The sequence below is a fragment of the Salvelinus alpinus genome, chromosome 4 (assembly GCF_045679555.1).
Source record: "Salvelinus alpinus chromosome 4, SLU_Salpinus.1, whole genome shotgun sequence".
Taxonomy (NCBI): Eukaryota; Metazoa; Chordata; class Actinopteri; order Salmoniformes; family Salmonidae; genus Salvelinus; species Salvelinus alpinus.
The window spans coordinates 7,791,115-7,815,731 of record NC_092089.1 but is presented as its reverse complement, the minus strand read 5'-3'; positions in this window follow the sequence as shown (position 1 = coordinate 7,815,731).

Sequence of the window (24,617 nt, the reverse complement as noted above, 5' to 3'; positions counted from 1 at the left end):
ATGTGGAGACTATATACAGGGGGTACCGGTACAGAGTCAGTGTGGAGGCTATATACAGGGGGTACTGGTACAGAGTCAATGTGGAGACTATATACAGGGGGTACCGGTACAGAGTCAATGTGGAGGCTATATACAGGGGGTACCGGTACAGAGTCAATGTGGAGACTATATACAGGGGTTACCGGTACAGAGTCAATATGGAGGCTATATACAGGGGGTACCGGTACAGAGTCAATGTGGAGGCTATATACAGGGGGTACCGGTACAGAGTCAATGTGGAGGCTATATACAGGGGGTACCGGTACAGAGTCAATATGGAGGCTATATACAGGGGGTACCGGTACAGAGTCAATGTGGAGGCTATATACAGGGGGTACCGGTACAGAGTCAATGTGGAGACTATATACAGGGGGTACCGGTACAGAGTCAATGTGGAGGCTATATACAGGGGGTACCGGTACAGAGTCAATGTGGAGGCTATATACAGGGGGTACCGGTACAGAGTCAATGTGGAGGCTATATACAGGAGGTACCGGTACAGAGTCAATGTGGAGGCTATATACAGGGGGTACCGGTACAGAGTCAATGTGGAGGCTATATAGAGGGGGTACCAGTACAGAGTCAATGTGGAGGCTATATACAGGGTGTTACGGTACAGAGTCAATGTGGAGGCTATATACAGGGGGGTACCGGTACAGAGTCAATGTGGAGGCTATATACAGGGGGTAAGGGTACAGAGTCAATGTGGAGGCTATATACAGGGGGTACCGGTACAGAGTCAATGTGGAGGCTATATACAGGGGGTACCGGTACAGAGTCAATGTGGAGGCTATATACAGGGGGTACCGGTACAGAGTCAATATGGAGGCTATATACAGGGGGTACCGGTACAGAGTCAATGTGTAGGCTATATACAGGGGGTATCGGTACAGAGTCAATGTGGAGGCTATATACAGGGGGTACCGGTACAGAGTCAATGTGGAGGCTATATACAGGGGGTACCGGTACAGAGTCAATGTGGAGGCTATATACAGGGGGTACCGGTACAGAGTCAATGTGGAGGCTATATACAGGAGGTACCGGTACAGAGTCAATGTGGAGGCTATATACAGGGGGTACCGGTACAGAGTCAATGTGGAGACTATATACCGGGGGTACCGGTACAGAGTCAATGTGGAGACTATATACCGGGGGTACTGGTACAGAGTCAATGTGGAGGCTATATACAGGAGGTACCGGTACAGAGTCAATGTGGAGGCTATATACAGGGGGGTACCGGTACAGAGTCAATGTGGAGGCTATATACAGGGGGTACCGGTACAGAGTCAATGTGGAGGCTATATACAGGGGGTACCGGTACAGAGTCAATGTGGAGGCTATATACAGGGGGTACCGGTACAGAGTCAATGTGGAGGCTATATACAGGAGGTACCGGTACAGAGTCAATGTGGAGGCTATATACAGGGGGTACCGGTACAGAGTCAATGTGGAGGCTATATACAGGGTATTATGGTACAGAGTCAATGTGGAGGCTATATACAGGGGGTATCGGTACAGAGTCAATGTGGAGGCTATATACAGGGGGTTACGGTACAGAGTCAATGTGGAGGCTATATACAGGGTATTACGGTACAGAGTCAATGTGGAGGCTATATACAGGGGGTATCGGTACAGAGTCAATGTGGAGGCTATATACAGGGGGTTACGGTACAGAGTCAATGTGGAGGCTATATACAGGGGGTACCGGTACAGAGTCAATGTGGAGGCTATATACAGGGTATTATGGTACAGAGTCAATGTGGAGGCTATATACAGGGGGTACTGGTACAGAGTCAATGTGGAGACTATATACAGGGGGTACTGGTACAGAGTCAATGTGGAGACTATATACAGGGGGTACCGGTACAGAGTCAGTGTGGAGGCTATATACAGGGGGTACTGGTACAGAGTCAATGTGGAGACTATATACAGGGGGTACCGGTACAGAGTCAATGTGGAGGTTATATACAGGGGGTACCGGTACAGAGTCAATGTGGAGACTATATACAGGGGGTACCGGTACAGAGTCAATATGGAGGCAATATACAGGGGGTACCGGTACAGAGTCAATGTGGAGGCTATATACAGGGGGTACCGGTACAGAGTCAATGTGGAGGCTATATACAGGGGGTACCGGTACAGAGTCAATATGGAGGCTATATACAGGGGGTACCGGTACAGAGTCAATGTGGAGGCTATATACAGGGGGTACCGGTACAGAGTCAATGTGGAGACTATATACAGGGGGTACCGGTACAGAGTCAATGTGGAGGCTATATACAGGGGGTACCGGTACAGAGTCAATGTGGAGGCTATATACAGGGGGTACCGGTACAGAGTCAATGTGGAGGCTATATACAGGAGGTACCGGTACAGAGTCAATGTGGAGGCTATATACAGGGGGTACCGGTACAGAGTCAATGTGGAGACTATATACAGGGGGTACCGGTACAGAGTCAATGTGGAGGCTATATACAGGGGGTACCGGTACAGAGTCAATGTGGAGGCTATATAGAGGGGGTACCAGTACAGAGTCAATGTGGAGGCTATATACAGGGTGTTACGGTACAGAGTCAATGTGGAGGCTATATACAGGGGGGTACCGGTACAGAGTCAATGTGGAGGCTATATACAGGGGGTACCGGTACAGAGTCAATGTGGAGGCTATATACAGGGGGTACCGGTACAGAGTCAATGTGGAGGCTATATACAGGGGGTACCGGTACAGAGTCAATGTGGAGGCTATATACAGGGGGTACCGGTACAGAGTCAATATGGAGGCTATATACAGGGGGTACCGGTACAGAGTCAATGTGGAGGCTATATACAGGGGGTACCGGTACAGAGTCAATGTGGAGGCTATATACAGGGGGTACCGGTACAGAGTCAATGTGGAGGCTATATACAGGGGGTACCGGTACAGAGTCAATGTGGAGGCTATATACAGGGGGTACCGGTACAGAGTCAATGTGGAGGCTATATACAGGAGGTACCGGTACAGAGTCAATGTGGAGGCTATATACAGGGGGTACCGGTACAGAGTCAATGTGGAGGCTATATACCGGGGGTACCGGTACAGAGTCAATGTGGAGGCTATATACAGGGGGTACCGGTACAGAGTCAATGTGGAGGCTATATACAGGGGGTACCGGTACAGAGTCAATGTGGAGGCTATATACAGGGGGTACCGGTACAGAGTCAATGTTGAGGCTATATACAGGGGGTACCGGTACAGAGTCAATGTGGAGGCTATATACAGGGGGTACCGGTACAGAGTCAATGTGGAGGCTATATACAGGAGGTACCGGTACAGAGTCAATGTGGAGGCTATATACAGGGGGTACCGGTACAGAGTCAATGTGGAGGCTATATACAGGGTATTATGGTACAGAGTCAATGTGGAGGCTATATACAGGGGGTACCGGTACATAGTCAATGTGGAGGCTATATACAGGGGGTACCGGTACAGAGTCAATGTGGAGGCTATATAGAGGGGGTACCAGTACAGAGTCAATGTGGAGGCTATATACAGGTTGTTACGGTACAGAGTCAATGTGGAGGCTATATACAGGGGGTACCGGTACAGAGTCAATGTGGAGGCTATATACAGGGGGGTACCGGTACAGAGTCAATGTGGAGGCTATATACAGGGGGTACCGGTACAGAGTCAATGTGGAGGCTATATACAGGGGGTACCGGTACAGAGTCAATGTGGAGGCTATATACAGGGGGTACCGGTACAGAGTCAATGTGGAGACTATATACAGGGGGTACCGGTACAGAGTCAATGTGGAGGCTATATACAGGGGGTACCGGTACAGAGTCAATGTGGAGGCTATATACAGGGGGTACCGGTACAGAGTCAATGTGGAGGCTATATACAGGAGGTACCGGTACAGAGTCAATGTGGAGGCTATATACAGGGGGTACCGGTACAGAGTCAATGTGGAGACTATATACAGGGGGTACCGGTACAGAGTCAATGTGGAGGCTATATACAGGGGGTACCGGTACAGAGTCAATGTGGAGGCTATATAGAGGGGGTACCAGTACAGAGTCAATGTGGAGGCTATATACAGGGTGTTACGGTACAGAGTCAATGTGGAGGCTATATACAGGGGGTACCGGTACAGAGTCAATGTGGAGGCTATATACAGGGGGGTACCGGTACAGAGTCAATGTGGAGGCTATATACAGGGGGTACCGGTACAGAGTCAATGTGGAGGCTATATACAGGGGGTACCGGTACAGAGTCAATGTGGAGGCTATATACAGGGGGTACCGGTACAGAGTCAATGTGGAGGCTATATACAGGGGGTACCGGTACAGAGTCAATGTGGAGGCTATATACAGGGGGTACCGGTACAGAGTCAATGTGTAGGCTATATACAAGGGGTACCGGTACAGAGTCAATGTGGAGACTATATACCGGGGGTACCGGTACAGAGTCAATGTGGAGGCTATATACAGGAGGTACCGGTACAGAGTCAATGTGGAGGCTATATACAGGGGGGTACCGGTACAGAGTCAATGTGGAGGCTATATACAGGGGGTACCGGTACAGAGTCAATGTTGAGGCTATATACAGGGGGTACCGGTACAGAGTCAATGTGGAGGCTATATACAGGGGGTACCGGTACAGAGTCAATGTGGAGGCTATATACAGGGGGTACCGGTACAGAGTCAATGTGGAGGCTATATACAGGGGGTACCGGTACAGAGTCAATGTGGAGGCTATATACAGGGTATTATGGTACAGAGTCAATGTGGAGGCTATATACAGGGGGTATCGGTACAGAGTCAATGTGGAGGCTATATACAGGGGGTTACGGTACAGAGTCAATGTGGAGGCTATATACAGGGTATTACGGTACAGAGTCAATGTGGAGGCTATATACAGGGGGTATCGGTACAGAGTCAATGTGGAGGCTATATACAGGGGGTACCGGTACAGAGTCAATGTGGAGGCTATATACAGGGTATTATGGTACAGAGTCAATGTGGAGGCTATATACAGGGGGTACCGGTACAGAGTCAATGTGGAGGCTATATACAGGGGGTACCGGTACAGAGTCAATGTGGAGACTATATACAGGGGGTACTGGTACAGAGTATATGTGGAGACTATATACAGGGGGTACTGGTACAGAGTCAATGTGGAGACTATATACAGGGGGTACCGGTACAGAGTCAATGTGGAGGTTATATACAGGGGGTACCGGTACAGAGTCAATGTGGAGGCTATATACAGGGGGTACCGGTACAGAGTCAATATGGAGGCTATATACAGGGTGTTACGGTACAGAGTCAATGTGGAGACTATATACAGGGGGTACTGGTACAGAGTCAATGTGGAGACTATATACAGGGGGTACTGGTACAGAGTCAATGTGGAGACTATATACAGGGGGTACCGGTACAGAGTCAGTGTGGAGGCTATATACAGGGGGTACTGGTACAGAGTCAATGTGGAGACTATATACAGGGGGTACCGGTACAGAGTCAATGTGGAGGTTATATACAGGGGGTACCGGTACAGAGTCAATGTGGAGACTATATACAGGGGGTACCGGTACAGAGTCAATATGGAGGCTATATACAGGGGGTACCGGTACAGAGTCAATGTGGAGGCTATATACAGGGGGTACCGGTACAGAGTCAATGTGGAGGCTATATACAGGGGGTACCGGTACAGAGTCAATATGGAGGCTATATACAGGGGGTACCGGTACAGAGTCAATGTGGAGGCTATATACAGGGGGTACCGGTACAGAGTCAATGTGGAGACTATATACAGGGGGTACCGGTACAGAGTCAATGTGGAGGCTATATACAGGGGGTACCGGTACAGAGTCAATGTGGAGGCTATATACAGGGGGTACCGGTACAGAGTCAATGTGGAGGCTATATACAGGAGGTACCGGTACAGAGTCAATGTGGAGGCTATATACAGGGGGTACCGGTACAGAGTCAATGTGGAGACTATATACAGGGGGTACCGGTACAGAGTCAATGTGGAGGCCAAATACAGGGGGTACCGGTACAGAGTCAATGTGGAGGCTATATAGAGGGGGTACCAGTACAGAGTCAATGTGGAGGCTATATACAGGGTGTTACGGTACAGAGTCAATGTGGAGGCTATATACAGGGGGTACCGGTACAGAGTCAATGTGGAGGCTATATACAGGGGGGTACCGGTACAGAGTCAATGTGGAGGCTATATACAGGGGGTACCGGTACAGAGTCAATGTGGAGGCTATATACAGGGGGTACCGGTACAGAGTCAATGTGGAGGCTATATACAGGGGGTACCGGTACAGAGTCAATGTGGAGGCTATATACAGGGGGTACCGGTACAGAGTCAATATTGAGGCTATATACAGGGGGTACCGGTACAGAGTCAATGTGTAGGCTATATACAGGGGGTATCGGTACAGAGTCAATGTGGAGGCTATATACAGGGGGTACCGGTACAGAGTCAATGTGGAGGCTATATACAGGGGGTACCGGTACAGAGTCAATGTGGAGGCTATATACAGGGGGTACCAGTACAGAGTCAATGTGGAGGCTATATACAGGAGGTACCGGTACAGAGTCAATGTGGAGGCTATATACAGGGGGTACCGGTACAGAGTCAATGTGGAGACTATATACCGGGGGTACCGGTACAGAGTCAATGTGGAGGCTATATACAGGAGGTACCGGTACAGAGTCAATGTGGAGGCTATATACAGGGGGGTACCGGTACAGAGTCAATGTGGAGGCTATATACAGGGGGTACCGGTACAGAGTCAATGTTGAGGCTATATACAGGGGGTACCGGTACAGAGTCAATGTGGAGGCTATATACAGGGGGTACCGGTACAGAGTCAATGTGGAGGCTATATACAGGAGGTACCGGTACAGAGTCAATGTGGAGGCTATATACAGGGGGTATCGGTACAGAGTCAATGTGGAGGCTATATACAGGGGGTTACGGTACAGAGTCAATGTGGAGGCTATATACAGGGTATTACGGTACAGAGTCAATGTGGAGGCTATATACAGGGGGTATCGGTACAGAGTCAATGTGGAGGCTATATACAGGGGGTACCGGTACAGAGTCAATGTGGAGGCTATATACAGGGTATTATGGTACAGAGTCAATGTGGAGGCTATATACAGGGGGTACCGGTACAGAGTCAATGTGGAGGCTATATACAGGGGGTACCGGTACAGAGTCAATGTGGAGACTATATACAGGGGGTACTGGTACAGAGTATATGTGGAGACTATATACAGGGGGTACTGGTACAGAGTCAATGTGGAGACTATATACAGGGGGTACCGGTACAGAGTCAATGTGGAGGTTATATACAGGGGGTACCGGTACAGAGTCAATGTGGAGGCTATATACAGGGGGTACCGGTACAGAGTCAATATGGAGGCTATATACAGGGTGTTACGGTACAGAGTCAATGTGGAGACTATATACAGGGGGTACTGGTACAGAGTCAATGTGGAGACTATATACAGGGGGTACTGGTACAGAGTCAATGTGGAGACTATATACAGGGGGTACCGGTACAGAGTCAATGTGGAGGCTATATACAGGGGGTACTGGTACAGAGTCAATGTGGAGACTATATACAGGGGGTACCGGTACAGAGTCAATGTGGAGGTTATATACAGGGGGTACCGGTACAGAGTCAATGTGGAGACTATATACAGGGGGTACCGGTACAGAGTCAATATGGAGGCTATATACAGGGGGTACCGGTACAGAGTCAATGTGGAGGCTATATACAGGGGGTACCGGTACAGAGTCAATGTGGAGGCTATATACAGGGGGTACCGGTACAGAGTCAATGTGGAGGCTATATACAGGAGGTACCGGTACAGAGTCAATGTGGAGGCTATATACAGGGGGTACCGGTACAGAGTCAATGTGGAGACTATATACAGGGGGTACCGGTACAGAGTCAATGTGGAGGCTATATACAGGGGCTACCGGTACAGAGTCAATGTGGAGGCTATATAGAGGGGGTACCAGTACAGAGTCAATGTGGAGGCTATATACAGGGTGTTACGGTACAGAGTCAATGTGGAGGCTATATACAGGGGGTACCGGTACAGAGTCAATGTGGAGGCTATATACAGGGGGGTACCGGTACAGAGTCAATGTGGAGGCTATATACAGGGGGTACCGGTACAGAGTCAATGTGGAGGCTATATACAGGGGGTACCGGTACAGAGTCAATGTGGAGGCTATATACAGGAGGTACCGGTACAGAGTCAATGTGGAGGCTATATACAGGGGGTACCGGTACAGAGTCAATGTGGAGACTATATACCGGGGGTACCGGTACAGAGTCAATGTGGAGGCTATATACAGGAGGTACCGGTACAGAGTCAATGTGGAGGCTATATACAGGGGGGTACCGGTACAGAGTCAATGTGGAGGCTATATACAGGGGGTACCGGTACAGAGTCAATGTTGAGGCTATATACAGGGGGTACCGGTACAGAGTCAATGTGGAGGCTATATACAGGGGGTACCGGTACAGAGTCAATGTGGAGGCTATATACAGGAGGTACCGGTACAGAGTCAATGTGGAGGCTATATACAGGGGGTACCGGTACAGAGTCAATGTGGAGGCTATATACAGGGTATTATGGTACAGAGTCAATGTGGAGGCTATATACAGGGGGTATCGGTACAGAGTCAATGTGGAGGCTATATACAGGGGGTTACGGTACAGGGTCAATGTGGAGGCTATATACAGGGTATTACGGTACAGAGTCAATGTGGAGGCTATATACAGGGGGTATCGGTACAGAGTCAATGTGGAGGCTATATACAGGGGGTACCGGTACAGAGTCAATGTGGAGGCTATATACAGGGTATTATGGTACAGAGTCAATGTGGAGGCTATATACAGGGGGTACCGGTACAGAGTCAATGTGGAGGCTATATACAGGGGGTACCGGTACAGAGTCAATGTGGAGACTATATACAGGGGGTACTGGTACAGAGTATATGTGGAGACTATATACAGGGGGTACTGGTACAGAGTCAATGTGGAGACTATATACAGGGGGTACCGGTACAGAGTCAATGTGGAGGTTATATACAGGGGGTACCGGTACAGAGTCAATGTGGAGGCTATATACAGGGGGTACCGGTACAGAGTCAATATGGAGGCTATATACAGGGTGTTACGGTACAGAGTCAATGTGGAGACTATATACAGGGGGTACTGGTACAGAGTCAATGTGGAGACTATATACAGGGGGTACTGGTACAGAGTCAATGTGGAGACTATATACAGGGGGTACCGGTACAGAGTCAGTGTGGAGGCTATATACAGGGGGTACTGGTACAGAGTCAATGTGGAGACTATATACAGGGGGTACCAGTACAGAGTCAATGTGGAGGCTATATACAGGGGGTACAGAGTCAATGTGGAGGCTATATACAGAGGTTACCTGTACAGAGTCAATATGGAGGCTATATACAGGGGGTACCGGTACAGAGTCAATGTGGAGGCTATATACAGGGGGTACCGGTACAGAGTCAATATGGAGGCTATATACAGGGGGTACCAGTACAGAGTCAATGTGGAGGCTATATACAGGGGGTACCGGTACAGAGTCAATGTGGAGACTATATACAGGGGGTACCGGTACAGAGTCAATGTGGAGGCTATATACAGGGGGTACCGGTACAGAGTCAATGTGGAGGCTATATACAGGGGGTACCGGTACAGAGTCAATGTGGAGGCTATATACAGGAGGTACCGGTACAGAGTCAATGTGGAGGCTATATACAGGGGGTACCGGTACAGAGTCAATGTGGAGACTATATACAGGGGGTACCGGTACAGAGTCAATGTGGAGGCTATATACAGGGGGTACCGGTACAGAGTCAATGTGGAGGCTATATAGAGGGGGTACCAGTACAGAGTCAATGTGGAGGCTATATACAGGGTGTTACGGTACAGAGTCAATGTGGAGGCTATATACAGGGGGTACCGGTACAGAGTCAATGTGGAGGCTATATACAGGGGGGTACCGGTACAGAGTCAATGTGGAGGCTATATACAGGGGGTACCGGTACAGAGTCAATGTGGAGGCTATATACAGGGGGTACCGGTACAGAGTCAATGTGGAGGCTATATACAGGGGGTACCGGTACAGAGTCAATGTGGAGGCTATATACAGGGGGTACCGGTACAGAGTCAATATTGAGGCTATATACAGGGGGTACCGGTACAGAGTCAATGTGTAGGCTATATACAGGGGGTATCGGTACAGAGTCAATGTGGAGGCTATATACAGGGGGTACCGGTACAGAGTCAATGTGGAGGCTATATACAGGGGGTACCGGTACAGAGTCAATGTGGAGGCTATATACAGGGGGTACCGGTACAGAGTCAATGTGGAGGCTATATACAGGAGGTACCGGTACAGAGTCAATGTGGAGGCTATATACAGGGGGTACCGGTACAGAGTCAATGTGGAGACTATATACCGGGGGTACCGGTACAGAGTCAATGTGGAGGCTATATACAGGAGGTACCGGTACAGAGTCAATGTGGAGGCTATATACAGGGGGGTACCGGTACAGAGTCAATGTGGAGGCTATATACAGGGGGTACCGGTACAGAGTCAATGTTGAGGCTATATACAGGGGGTACCGGTACAGAGTCAATGTGGAGGCTATATACAGGGGGTACCGGTACAGAGTCAATGTGGAGGCTATATACAGGAGGTACCGGTACAGAGTCAATGTGGAGGCTATATACAGGGGGTACCGGTACAGAGTCAATGTGGAGGCTATATACAGGGTATTATGGTACAGAGTCAATGTGGAGGCTATATACAGGGGGTATCGGTACAGAGTCAATGTGGAGGCTATATACAGGGGGTACCGGTACAGAGTCAATGTGGAGGCTATATACAGGGTATTACGGTACAGAGTCAATGTGGAGGCTATATACAGGGGGTATCGGTACAGAGTCAATGTGGAGGCTATATACAGGGGGTTACGGTACAGAGTCAATGTGGAGGCTATATACAGGGGGTACCGGTACAGAGTCAATGTGGAGGCTATATACAGGGTATTATGGTACAGAGTCAATGTGGAGGCTATATACAGGGGGTACCGGTACAGAGTCAATGTGGAGGCTATATACAGGAGGTACCGGTACAGAGTCAATGTGGAGGCTATATACAGGGGGTACCGGTACAGAGTCAATGTGGAGACTATATACAGGGGGTACCGGTACAGAGTCAATGTGGAGACTATATACAGGGTGTTACGGTACAGAGTCAATGTGGAGACTATATACAGGGGGTACCGGTACAGAGTCAATGTGGAGGCTATATACAGGGTGTACCGGTACAGAGTCAATGTGGAGGCTATATACAGGGTGTTACGGTACAGAGTCAATGTGGAGACTATATACAGGGTATTACGGTACAGAGTCAATATGGAGACTATATACAAGGTATTACGGTACAGAGTCAATGTGCGGTGGAACAGGTTAGTTGAGGTAATTGAGGTAATATGTACATGTAGGTAGAGGTAAAGGGACTATTCATAGATAATATCAATCAAAATTAAATCAAATGTATTTATAAAGCCCTTTTTACATCAGCCGATGTCACAAAGTGCTGTACAGAAACCCAGCCTAAAACCCCAAACAGCAAGCAATGCAGATGTAGAAACACGGTGGCTAGGAAAAACTCCCATGAAAGGCAGGAACCTCTTCTGGCTATGCCAAAAGAGGACTGGCAATATGTAAGAGACTATAGTAATTGACAATGAAGAAATGTCTGAATGGAATTATAAATCAAATCAAATCAAAGCAAATCAAATCAAATTTTATTAGTCACATACACATGGTTAGCAGATGTTAATGCGAGTGTAGCGAAATGCTTGTGCTTCTAGTTCCGACAATGCAGTAATAACCAACAGTAATCTAACCTAACAATTCCACACTACTACCTTACACACACACACAAGTGTAAAGGGATAAAGAATATGTACATAAAGATATATGAATGAGTGGTGGTACAGAACGGCATGGCAGATGCAGTAGATGGTATAGAGTACGGTATATACATATGAGATGAGTACTGTAGGGTATGTAAACATAAAGTGGCATAGTTTAAAGTGGCTAGTGGTACATGTATTGCATAAAGATGGCAAGATGCAGTAGATGATATAGAGTACAGTATATATACATATGAGATGGGTAATGTAGGGTATGTAAACATTGTATTAAGTGGCATTGCTTAAAGTGGCTAGTGGTACATTTTTACATAATTTCCATCAATTCCCATTTTTAAAGTGGCTGGAGTTGAGTCAGTATGTTGGCAGCGGCCGCTAAATGTTAGTGGTGGCTGTTTAACAGTCTGATGGCCTTGAGATAGAAGCTGTTTTTCAGTCTCTCGGTCCCTGCTTTGATGCACCTGTACTGACCTCGCCTTCTGGATGATAGCGGGGTGAACAGGCAGTGGCTTGGGTGGTTGTTGTCCTTGATGATCTTTATGGCCTTCCTGTGACATCGGGTGGTGTAGGTGTCCTGGAGGGCAGGTAGTTTGCCCCTGGTGATGCGTTCTGCAGACCTCACTACCCTCTGGAGAGCCTTACGGTTGTGGGCGGAGCAGTTGCCGTACCAGGCGGTGATACAGCCCGACAGGATGCTCTCGATTGTGCATCTGTAGAAGTTTGTGAGTGCTTTTGGTGACAAGCCGAATTTCTTCAGCCTCCTGAGGTTGAAGAGGCGCTGCTGCGCCTTCTTCACAACGCTGTCTGTGTGGGTGGACCAGTTCAGTTTGTCCGTGATGTGTACACCGAGGAACTTAAAACTTTCCACCTTCTCCACTACTGACCCGTCGATGTGGATAGGGGGGTGCTCCCTCTGCTGTTTCCTGAAGTCCACAATCATCTCCTTTGTTTTGTTGACGTTGAGTATGAGGTTATTTTCCTGACACCACACTCCGAGGGCCCTCACCTCCTCCCTGTAGGCCGTCTCGTCGTTGTTGGTGATCAAGCCTACCACTGTAGTGTCATCCGCAAACCTGATGATTGAGTTGGAGGCGTGCATGGCCACGCAGTCGTGGGTGAACAGGGAGTACAGGAGAGGGCTCAGAACGCACCCTTGTGGGGCCCCAGTGTTGAGGATCAGCGGGGTGGAGATGTTGTTACCTACCCTCACCACCTGGGGGCGGCCCGTCAGGAAGTCCAGGACCCAGTTGCACAGGGCGGGGTCGAGACCCAGGGTCTCGAGCTTGATGACGAGTTTGGAGGGTACTATGGTGTTAAATGCTGAGCTGTAATCGATGAACAGCATTCTCACATGGGTATTCCTCTTGTCCAGATGGGTTAGGGCAGTGTGCAGTGTGGTTGCGATTGCGTCGTCTGTGGACCTATTGGGTCGGTAAGCAAATTGGAGTGGGTCTAGGGTGTCCGGTAGGGTGGAGGTGATATGGTCCTTGACTAGTCTCTCAAAGCACTTCATGATGACGGAAGTGAGTGCTACGGGGCGGTAGTCGTTTAGCTCAGTTACCTTAGCTTTCTTGGGAACAGGAACAATGGTGGCCCTCTTGAAGCATGTGGGAACAGCAGACTGGGATAAGGATTGATTGAATATGTCCGTAAACACACCAGCCAGCTGGTCTGCGCATGCTCTGAGGACGCGGCTGGGAATGCCGTCTGGGCCTGCAGCCTTGCGAGGGTTAACACGTTTAAATGTTTTACTCACCTCGGCTGCAGTGAAGGAGAGCCCGCAGGTTTTGGTAGGGGGCCGTGTCAGTGGCACTGTATTGTCCTCAAAGCGGGCAAAAAAGTTGTTTAGCCTGTCTGGGAGCAAGACATCCTGGTCCTCGACGGGGCTGGTTTTCTTTTTGTAATCCGTGATAGACTGTAGACCCTGCCACATACCTCTTGTGTCTGAGCTGTTGAATTTCGACTCGATTTTGTCTCTGTACTGAGACTTAGCCTGTTTGATTGCCTTGCGGAGAGAATAGCTACACTGTTTGTATTCGGTCATGCTTCCGGTCACCTTGCCCTGGTTAAAAGCAGTGGTTCGCGCTTTCAGTTTCACGCGAATGCTGCCGTCAATCCACGGTTTCTGGTTTGGGAATGTTTTTATCGTTGCTGTGGGTACGACATCGTCAATGCACTTCCTAATGAACTCGCTCACTGAATCAGCATATTCGTCAATATTGTTGTTGGACGCGATGCGGAACATATTCCAATCCGCGTGATCGAAGCAGTCTTGAAGCGTGGATTCAGATTGGTCGGACCAGCGTTGAACAGACCTGAGCGCGGGAGCTTGTTGTTTGAGTTTTTGTTTGTAGGCTGGAATCAACAAAATGGAGTCGTGGTCAGCTTTTCCGAAAGGGGGGCGGGGGAGGGCCTTATAAGCGTCGCGGAAATTAGTATAACAATGGTCTAGTGTTTTTCCAGCCCTGGTAGCACAATCGATATGCTGATAGAATTTAGGGAGTTTTGTTTTTAGATTAGCCTTGTTAAAATCCCCAGCTACGATGAATGCAGCCTCAGGGTGTGTGGTTTCCAGTTTACAAAGAGTCAGATAAAGTTCGTTCAGGGCCATCGATGTGTCTGCTTGGGGGGGAATGTATACGGCTGTGATTATGATTGACGAGAATTCCCTTGGTAGATAATGCGGTCGACATTTGATTGTGAGGAGTTCTAGATCAGGTGAACAGAACGACTTGAGTTCTTGTGTGTTGTTATGATGATCACACCACTTCTCGTTAATCATAAGGCATACCCCCCCGCCCCTCTTCTTACCGGAAAGATGTTTGTTTCTGTCGGCGCGATGCATGAAGAAACCAGCTGGCTGCACCGACTCCGTTAGCGTCCCTTGAGTTAGCCATGTTTCCGTGAAGCAGAGCACGTTGCAATCCCTGATGTCTCTCTGGAATGCTACCCGTGCTCGGATTTCATCAACCTTATTGTCAAGAGACTGGACATTGGCGAGTAGTATGCTAGGGAGTGGAGCGCGATGTGCCCGTCTCCGAAGCCTGACCACGAGACCGCCACGTTTTCCCCTTTTTCGGCGTCGCACAGGGTCGCCGGCTGGGATCAGATCCATTGTATTGTGTGGAAGGCAAAACACTGGATCCGTTTCGGGAAAGTCATATTCCTGGTAGGAACGATGATGAGTTGACGTTAATCGTATATTCAGTAGTTCCTCCCGACTGTATGTAATGAAACCTAAGATTACCCGGGGTACCGATGTAAGAAATAACACGTAAAAAAACAAAATACTGCATATTTTCCAAGGAACACGAAGCGAGGCAGCCATCTCTTTTCGGCGCCGGAAGTTAAAGTTAAATACAAGTGTATTTAATTTCTTTGTCAAATAAATTGATTCACATAAAAGGCATAACGCTTAACTTACAAAGCATTAACAAGCATAACAAGATATTATTCTAAGCCAGAGAGAGACAGAAATCATCGCCTCAGATACTGTGTCTCTAATCCTAACCTCAAATCATCGCCTCAGATACTGTGTCTGTAATCCCAACCTCAAATCACCACCTCAGATACTGTGTCTGTAATCCCAACCTCAAATCACCACCTCAGATACTGTGTCTGTAATCCTAACCTCAAATCACCACCTCAGATACTGTGTCTGTAATCCTAACCTTAAATCACCACCTCAGATACTGTGTCTGTAATCCTAACCTTAAATCATCGCCTCATATACTGTGTCTGTAATCCTAACCTTAAATCACCACCTCAGATACTGTGTCTGTAATCCTAACCTCAAATCACCACCTCAGACACTGTGTCTGTAATCCTAACCTTAAATCACCACCTCAGATACTGTGTCTGTAATCCCAACCTCAAATCACCACCTCAGTTACTGTGTCTGTAATCCCAACCTCAAATCACCACCTCAGATACTGTGTCTGTAATCCTAACCTTAAATCACCACCTCAGATACTGTGTCTGTAATCCTAACCTCAAATCACCACCTCAGATACTGTGTCTGTAATCCCAACCTCAAATCACCACCTCAGATACTGTGTCTGTAATCCCAACCTCAAATCACCACCTCAGATACTGTGTCTGTAATCCTAACCTTAAATCACCACCTCAGATACTGTGTCTGTAATCCTAACCTTAAATCCCCACCTCAGATACTGTGTCTGTAATCCTAACCTCAAATCACCACCTCAGACACTGTGTCTGTAATCCTAACCTCAAATCACCACCTCAGATACTGTGTCTGTAATCCCAACCTCAAATCACCACCTCAGACACTGTGTCTGTAATCCTAACCTCAAATCACCACCTCAGATACTGTGTCTGTAATCCTAACCTCAAATCACCACCTCAGATACTGTGTCTGTAATCCTAACCTTAAATCACCACCTCAGACACTGTGTCTGTAATCCTAACCTCAAATCACCACCTCAGATACTGTGTCTGTAATCCTAACCTCAAATCACCACCTCAGATACTGTGTCTGTAATCCTAACCTCAAATCACCACCTCAGATACTGTGTCTGTAATCCCAACCTCAAATCACCACCTCAGTTACTGTGTCTGTAATCCCAACCTCAAATCACCACCTCAGATACTGTGTCTGTAATCCTAACCTTAAATCACCACCTCAGATACTGTGTCTGTAATCCTAACCTCAAATCACCACCTCAGATACTGTGTCTGTAATCCCAACCTCAAATCACCACCTCAGATACTGTGTCTGTAATCCCAACCTCAAATCACCACCTCAGATACTGTGTCTGTAATCCTAACCTTAAATCACCACCTCAGATACTGTGTCTGTAATCCTAACCTCAAATCACCACCTCAGTTACTGTGTCTGTAATCCTAACCTCAAATCCCCACCTCAGATACTGTGTCTGTAATCCTAACCTCAAATCACCACCTCAGATACTGTGTCTGTAATCCTAACCTCAAATCACCACCTCAGATACTGTGTCTGTTTTCCTTGTGGATCATAGGCCATCGATGACAGGGAACTAACATACTACTTAGGCCTTTGTCTTCTTGTGGATCATAGGCCATCGATGACAGGGAACTAACATACTACTTAGGCCTTTGTGTTCCTTGTGGATCATAGGCCATCGATGACAGGGCACTAACATACTTACTTAGGCCTTTGTTTTCCTTGTGGAGCATAGGCCATCGATGACAGGGCACTAACAGACTTACTTAGGCCTTTGTCCTCTTGTGGATCATAGGCCATCGATGACAGGGCACCAACATGACCTGTATCTATTTCAGCAGAGAGTTGAGTCTGCCAATTACTTTAATTTCCTCATGATACGTCTCTGTGGTGCTTTGAAAAGCTTTCAATGTAAAATGAGAGTTTCCATAATGAATATCCCAACCCTCCTGAGGCATCCCGTTTAACTTTTACCCAGTCTGGAATCCTCTGGAGCCTTCATTATGTGTCATTAGACTTCATAAGGTTTTCATGAGTTACTTTACCCTGTCGCTCCCATAGAAAACTGGGCAGATTTCACAGGCAGCTTATCCACTCTTGCAGACATAACCAGCCAAAGCAGTGGTCCCCAATAGTAAAGTGTCATCCCAAAAGTCCAAACAACATTCTCTGAATATTCTCAGACTGTATGAATCCATTGTGATTTAATTATAGCTACATTGGCTAGATAACTAGCTTGGTAAAGTATTTAGTGTTGGTTTCTTTTGCCGTGTGTGTGACTGCCTTGCTCAGTTAGCAAGCTAATGTTTTGCCTGGCTACGAAGACTCTTTGCTCCTGCCAAACGCTACGCCATGCCCACGGACGTTAGATTCTACTGCGCAATGAGTCTGGATCTGAGTACATCCCCGACCCTTCACCGAATGCGAACACATTTGGGGCCGTCTGATTTGTCCAGACACCGATGGGTTGAGCCAGAACACACGTGGGTAAAGGAGAGAGGTTTGAAAATCATCACTGGCTTTGATACTCTGATTGGTTTGAGACGATCCAAACACTGCTGACTCAAACACCTCCACCCTGATACAACCACCTCCACCCTGATACAACCACCTCCACCCTGACTCAACCACCTCCACCCTGACTCAACCACCTCCACCCTGATACAACCACCTCCACCCTGATACAACCACCTCCACCCTGACTCAACCATCTCCACCCTGACTCAAACACCTCCACCCTGATACAACCACCTCCACCCTGACTCAACCATCTCCACCCTGACTCAAACACCTCCACCCTGATACAACCACCTCCACCTCCACCCTGACTCAACCACCTCCACCCTGATACAACCACCTCCACCCTGACCAACCACCTCCACCCTGACTCAATCACCTCCACCCTGACTCAACCACCTCCACCCTGATACAACCACCTCCACCCTGATACAACCACCTCCACCCTGACGTAAACACCTCCACCCTGATACAACCACCTCCACCCTGACTCAAACACCTCCACCCTGATACAACCCCCTCCACCCTGACTCAACCACCTCCACCCTGACTCAACCACCTCCACCCTGACTCAACCACCTCCACCCTGACTCAACCACCTCCACCCTGATACAACCACCTCCACCCTGATACAACCACCTCCACCCTGACTCAAACACCTCCACCCTGATACAACCACCTCCACCCTGACTCAACCACCTCCACCCTGACTCAACCACCTCCACCCTGACTCAACCACCTCCACCCTGACTCAACCACCTCCACCCTGACTCAACCACCTCCACCCTGATACAACCACCTCCACCCTGATACAACCACCTCCACCCTGACTCAATCACCTCCACCCTGACACAATCACCTCCACCCTGACGCAATCACCTCCACCCTGACCCAACCACCTCCACCCTGACTCAACCACCTCCACCCTGACTCAACCACCTCCACCCTGACTCAACCACCTCCACCCTGACTCAACCACCTCCACCCTGACACAACCACCTCCACCCTGACGCAACCACCTCCACCCTGATACAAACACCTCCACCCTGAACCAACCACCTCCGACCCTCAGCCACCTCCACCCTGACCCAACCACCTCCGACCCCCAGCCAACCCCACCCTGAACCAACCTTCTCCAACCCCCAGCCACCTCCACCCTGAACCAACCACCTCCACCCTGACTCAACCACCTCCACCCTGACACAAACACCTCCACCCTGACGCAACCACCTCCACCTCCACCCTGACTCAAACACCTCCGACCCCCAGCCACCTCCACCCGGACACAACCTCCTCCGACCCCCAGCCACCTCCACCCTGAACCAACCTCCTCCGACCCCCAGCCACCTCCACCCTGAACCAACCTCCTCCACCCCCAGCCACCTCCACCCTGAACCAACCTCCTCCGACCCCCAGCCACCTCCACCCTGAACCAACCTTCTCCAACCCCCAGCCACCTCCACCCTGAACCAACCTCCTCCGACCCCCAGCCACCTCCACCCTGACACAACCTCCTCCGACCCCCAGCCAACTCCACCCTGACACAACCTCCTCCGACCCCCAGCCCCAGCCATCTCCACCCTGAACCAACCTCCTCCGACCCCCAGCCACCTCCACCCTGAACCAACCTCCTCCGACACCCCTAAACACCTCCACCCTGAACCAACCTACTCTGACCCCCAGCCACCTCCACCCTGACACAACCTCCTCCGACCCCCAGCCACCTCCACCCTGACTCAACCACCTCCACCCTGATACAACCACCTCCACCCTGATACAACCACCTCCACCCTGACGTAAACACCTCCACCCTGATACAACCACCTCCACCCTGACTCAACCACCTCCACCCTGATACAACCACCTCCACCCTGACTCAAGCACCTCCACCCTGACCAACCACCTCCACCCTGACACAACCACCTCCACCCTGATACAACCACCTCCACCCTGATACAACCACCTCCACCCTGATACAACCACCTCCACCCTGAAACAACCACCTCCACCCTGATACAACCACCTCCACCCTGATACAACCACCTCCACCCTGATACAACCACCTCCACCCTGATACAACCACCTCCACCCTGATACAACCACCTCCACCCTGAAACAACCACCTCCACCCTGATACAACCACCTCCACCCTGATACAACCACCTCCACCCTGATACAACCACCTCCACCCTGAAACAACCACCTCCACCCTGATACAACCACCTCCACCCTGATACAGCCACCTCCACCCTGATACAACCACCTCCACCCTGATACAAACACCTCCACCCTGAACCAACCACCTCCACCCTGACTCAACCACCTCCACCCTGATACAAACACCTCCACCCTGACACAACCTTCTCCGACCCCCAGCCACCTCCACCCTGAACCAACCTCCTCCGACCCCCACCCAACTCCACCCTGACACAACCTCCTCCTACCCCCAGCCTTCTCCACCCTGACACAACCTCCTCCGACCCCCAGCCCCAGCCAACTCCACCCTGACACAACCTCCTCCGACCCCCAGCCAACTCCACCCTGACACAACCACCTCCGACCCCCAGCCACCTCCACCCTGAACCAACCTCCTCCGACCCCCAGCCAACTCCACCCTGACACAACCTCCTCCGACCCCCAGCCACCTCCACCCTGACACAACCTCCTCCGACCCCCAGCCACCTCCACCCTGACACAACCTCCTCCGACCCCCAGCCAACTCCACCCTGACACAACCTCCTCCGACCCCCAGCCAACTCCACCCTGACACAACCTCCTCCAACCCCCAGCCACCTCCACCCTGAACCAACCTCCTCCGACCCCCAGCCCCAGCCACCTCCACCCTGACACAACCTCCTCCGACCCCCATCCACCTCCACCCTGAACCAACCTCCCCCGACCCCCAGCCACCTCCACCCTGAACCAACCTCCTCCGACCCCCCTAAACACCTCCACCCTGAACCAACCTACTCTGACCCCCAGCCACCTCCACCCTGACACAACCTCCTCCGACCCCAGCCACCTCCACCCCCACCCGAGAACCCCCGTTCCATCTTTTGAAGTCATCTTAATCAGAGAGCAGAGCTGTGGCCAATCAAAGGTCTTAAAGAAGTCCATCTCCCAACACAGGCCACCAGAGGATTATAAATCCACTAGCCAGAACGCTCTTCTTCGATCCGGGCCTCGACGTCTAATGAGAAGTCCCTAAAGCCTGAGATCACAGTGAGTCCTGGCCTAGAGACGACTGTACCGGGGCCCGCTGGAGGTGAGTCCTTATCCCGAGGAGATCCTATCTGCAGATGAAGACAGATACGGGCCTGTGAGTGTGTGTGGGATGATTAAAGAGTGGCAGAGGATTAGTGGAGTAAGTTGGGAAGCTCCAGAGAGTCTCATCTACATGGTGTTAATGCCGCCTGATAAGTGGTAGCGGAGCAGCACCACCTGAAGGCATGAGGAGGCTTTATTTACACACATCTTAGACATCTTAAAGGGATTAAGGCTTGTTTTACTGACACTACAATAGGCTCCTTTGTCTCTGTGCTGCTTAATGACACAATTAGACCACAAAATGCACTGCAATACTAAGCAGGCGTGTTAAAGCATTATAGTTCGACGGGTTTCCCAGGGCTCAAAGGTCTGATCTAATCCAGTCAGAGAGATGTACATTTCCCCCTGTGTCAGTGGTTACGCTGTGTCAGTGGTTACGTTGTCTCATCATGAAAACCATTAGTAACGTTGTGTTTCCTAACTGAATGCAATGTGTCAGTGGTTACGTTGTGTTTCCTAACTGAATGCAATGTGTCAGTGGTTACGTTGTGTTTCCTAACTGAATGCAATGTGTCAGTGGTTACGTTGTCTCATCATGAAAACCATTAGTTACGTTGTGTTTCCTAACTGAATGCAATGTGTCAGTGGTTACGTTGTCTCATCATGAAAACCATTAGTTACGTTGTGTTTCCTAACTGAATGCACTGTGTCAGTGGTTACGTTGTGTTTCCTAACTGAATGCAATGTGTCAGTGGTTACGTTGTGTTTCCTAACTGAATGCAATGTGTCAGTGGTTACGTTGTGTTTCCTAACTGAATGCAATGTGTCAGTGGTTACGTTGTGTTTCCTAACTGAATGCGCTGTGTCAGTGGTTACGTTGTCTCATCATGAAAACAATTAGTTACATTGTGTTTCCTAACTGAATGCAATGTGTCAGTGGTTACGTTGTGTTTCCTAACTGAATGCAATGTGTTAATGGTTACGTTGTCTCATCATGAAAACAATTAGTAACGTTGTGTTTCCTAACTGAATGCAATGTGTCAGTGGTTACGTTGTGTTTCCTAACTGAATGCAATGTGTTAATGGTTACGTTGTCTCATCATGAAAACAATTAGTAACGTTGTGTTTCCTAACTGAATGCACTGTGTCAGTGGTTACGTTGTGTTTCCTAACTGAATGCACTGTGTCAGTGGTTACGTTGTGTTTCCTAACTGAATGCACTGTGTCAGTGGTTACGTTGTGTTTCCTAACTGAATGCACTGTGTCAGTGGTTACGTTGTCTCATCATGAAAACCATTAGTTACGTTGTGTTTCCTAACTGAATGCAATGTGTCAGTGGTTACGTTGTCTCATCATGAAAACCATTAGTTACGTTGTGTTTCCTAACTGAATGCGCTGTGTCAGTGGTTACGTTGTCTCATCATGAAAACAATTAGTTACATTGTGTTTCCTAACTGAATGCAATGTGTCAGTGGTTACGTTGTGTTTCCTAACTGAATGCAATGTGTTAATGGTTACGTTGTCTCATCATGAAAACAATTAGTAACGTTGTGTTTCCTAACTGAATGCAATGTGTCAGTGGTTACGTTGTGTTTCATAACTGAATGCAATGTGTTAATGGTTACGTTGTCTCATCATGAAAACAATTAGTAACGTTGTGTTTCCTAACTGAATGCACTGTGTCAGTGGTTACGTTGTGTTTCCTAACTGAATGCACTGTGTCAGTGGTTACGTTGTGTTTCCTAACTGAATGCACTGTGTCAGTGGTTACGTTGTGTTTCCTAACTGAATGCACTGTGTCAGTGGTTACGTTGTGTTTCCTAACTGAATGCACTGTGTCAGTGGTTACGTTGTGTTTCCTAACTGAATGCACTGTGTCAGTGGTTACGTTGTGTTTCCTAACTGAATGCACTGTGTCAGTGGTTACGTTGTCTCATCATGATGTAAAGGGTTTCTTCCAGGGGTGAAGGAGAGGACCAAAGTGCAGCGCGGCTAGTGTTAAACATGTTTAATACAAACACAAGTGAAACACTACAAACAACTTACAAAATAACAAATGTGCAAAACCGATACAGACCTATCTGGTGCAGAACACAAACACAGAGACAGGTAACAAACACCCACAAAATCCCAACACAAAACAAGCCTCCTATATATGAGTCTCAATCAGAGACAACGACTACCATCTGTCTCTGATTGAGAACCCACACTAGGCTGACATAGAAACAGACAAACTAGACACACAACATAGAATTCCCACCCAGCTCACGTCCTGACCAACTAAACACATACAAAACAACAGAAAACAGGTCAGGAACGTGACACATGAAAACAATTAGTTACGTTGTGTTTCCTAACTGAATGCACTGTGTCAGTGGTTACATTGTCTCATCATGAAAACAATTAGTAACGTTGTGTTTCCTAACTGAATGCAATGTGTCGTGTCTAAATACTGAGTCTTACGAAATGCACAGCTTGATAATCTGCCTACTGATTGGGAGGGACCAGAAAAATAACACAGTAAACCCTGTAAATATATCCCTGTACTCCGTATCATTGCTTTAACTCAACGTGGCGGTAGTCAAATAGAAACTGAACGAGAAACGCATTGAACCAGACCTGCATCAATATTCATGACAACAAACATTATTAACGTGACAATTAGTCAACCGTCTGTTTCTCTCCGTGAGACGTGCGGTATATGAGAAGAGACGGCCGGACCCCAAAAGATCTGACGAGCAGTGCTTCTGTCACGTTGCCGTCCACTACCCTTAACCATGTTACTGTCTCTCTGGCAGCTTATTAAAATGAACCAGGATGTGGACTGCTGCTGTGGACTGCCACTTCCTCTAAGGGGAAGGAGGACTCTGCAAGCCCATCCTCAACGGGGGGGGGGGGGGGGCATCCTCAACACTGACTGATGCTGAAGGCTGGGGGGGGGGGGGCAATTAAGAGGAATATTCTACCAGCCAGATGGAATATTCCTGGTTTTTAATCATGTAGACGGCAGCTAAATTCCAGAAGCTGATTTTGTCAAGATAATGTGCAGGGCGCATGTTCTGGTGTCACTTTGAACTCCTTCCCTCATTCCCTGGTCTCTGTACTGAACTGGTTCCCTGGTCTCTGTACTGAACTGGTTGCCTGGTCTCTGTACTGAACTGGTTCCCTGGTCTCTATCCTGAACTGGTTCCCTGGTCTCTATACTGAACTGGTTCCCTGGTCTCTGTACTGAACTGGTTCCCTGGTCTCTGTACTGAACTGGTTCCCTGGTCTTTGTACTGAACTGGTTCCCTGGTCTCTGTACTGAACTGGTTCCCTGGTCTCTATCCTGAACTGGTTCCCTGGTCTTTG